The sequence below is a fragment of the Jaculus jaculus genome, chromosome 7 (assembly GCF_020740685.1).
Source record: "Jaculus jaculus isolate mJacJac1 chromosome 7, mJacJac1.mat.Y.cur, whole genome shotgun sequence".
In the NCBI taxonomy this organism is placed as follows: Eukaryota; Metazoa; Chordata; class Mammalia; order Rodentia; family Dipodidae; genus Jaculus; species Jaculus jaculus.
Window position 1 is genome coordinate 38,202,483 of NC_059108.1, and position 1,857 is coordinate 38,204,339.

The window sequence follows — 1,857 nt, forward strand, 5'->3', positions numbered from 1 at the left end:
TGAGGCCTTCCTGAGACTACATAGTGAATTCCAGGTCTGCCTGAGCTAGAGCGAGACTCTACCTTGAAAAAACCAAAAAATTTAAAAAACTAATAAATAAAAATAAAATGAAATAAAGCCGGGCGTGGTGGCGCACGCCTTTAATCCCAGCACTCGGGAGGCAGAAATAGGAGTATCGCCGAGAGTTCGAGGCCACCCTGAGACTACATAGTGAATTCCAGGTCAGCCTGAGCCAGAGTGAGACCCTACCTCGAAAAAACCAAAAAAAATTTAAAAAATAAAAAAAAATAAAATGAAATAAGACAAAATAAAATATTTTTTAAACTTGAAAAGATGGTTTGGAGCTGGAGAGATGGGTTAGCAGGTAAGTTACTTGCCTGTGAAGCCTAAAGATCCATGTTCGATTCCCCAGATCCCATGTAAGCCAGAAGCACAAAAGGTGAGGCAAATGCAAAGTTGCATATTTCCACTAGGGGGCGCAAGTGTCTGGAGTTCTATTGGGGCCCTGGCACACCAATTCTCTCTCTTGCTCTCTCTGTCTCTCTCTGAAATGAAAAAAAAAAAAAAGAAGAAGAAGAAGAAGATTAAGAGGAAAGATGATTTTCTTTAGAACAACTGAGCCACTGATGAGAATTGAGCACTATGTGTACAAAACTCTGAAGGAGTTTTGGTTTCTGATATCAGCTGCTTCCTCTTTACTTGGCAACCCTCAACCAGTGGTTTCAAGAATGGTTCTGACACAGGTTTTCTTTTGTGTGTGTGCATGTGTGCACATGAGTGCAGGCCAGAGAAAAACCTTGGGTATATTCTTTCGAATGCCATCCACGGGCTGGAGAGATGGCTCAGTGGTTAAGGCGCCTGCCTGTAGAACCTAACGCCCTGGGTTCGGTTCCTCAGTACCCATGTACAGCCAGATGCACAAAGTAGTATCTGCATCTAAAATCGTTGGCAGCAGCTGGAGGCCCTGGTGTGTCCATTCTATTTGTCTCTCTCTTCTCTCTTCTTTCTGTGAGCTGCAGTCAGGTTTGCATTGCTGGTAGAAATCACCCAGCCAAGAGCAACTTGCAGAAAAAAAGAGGTTTATTTTGACTTACAGACTCGAGGGAAAGCTCCACAATGGCAGGGAAAGCGATGGCATGAGCAGAGGGTGGACATCACCCCCTGGCCAACATAAGGTGGACAGTCGCAACAGGGGAGTGTGCCAAACCTGGCAAGGGGACACTGACTATAATACCCGTAGGCACAGCTTGCAAATAATTTTTTAATGCCATCCACGTGTTAGTTTGTTTTTTGAGACATAGTCTCTTATTGGCCTAGAACTTGCCAATTAATCTAGATTGGTTGGCTAGTGAACCCCAAGGATCTGCCTGTCTCTGCCTGCACATGCCACCGTGCCTGGTATTTCTGTGTTCTGGAGATCCACAGCAAACACTGTACTGACTGAGGTCTCTTCCCAGTCGCCTGTCTTCTACTAGGATGGCTCAGCAAGGCGGTGATTGTCTCTGAATCATTACACGGGTTCATTTTTATTAAGCAGCCATACAGTTTTAGTTGTGTTAGAGCGGGGTCGGCTGTGGAACCTCATAGCTAAACGACGTGAACACCCGCTCGATCCTGTTCGATTGTGTGTGTTTTCTGTGCTGAGGATTGAACCCAAGGCCTCCAGGATGCTAGGAAAGTGCTCAACCAACAGAGCGGTACCCCCACACACACATACCCCCCTCATCTGTTGTCATTTGAGTGGTGGTTCCAGAAGTGTGTGTCACGTTAATTTCTTTGTACACAAACCTTGGTTTACAAGATCCATGCTGGGGGGGTGAGGGGGGACTAGTCTTTTAACTCTGAAAAACGTTCAAT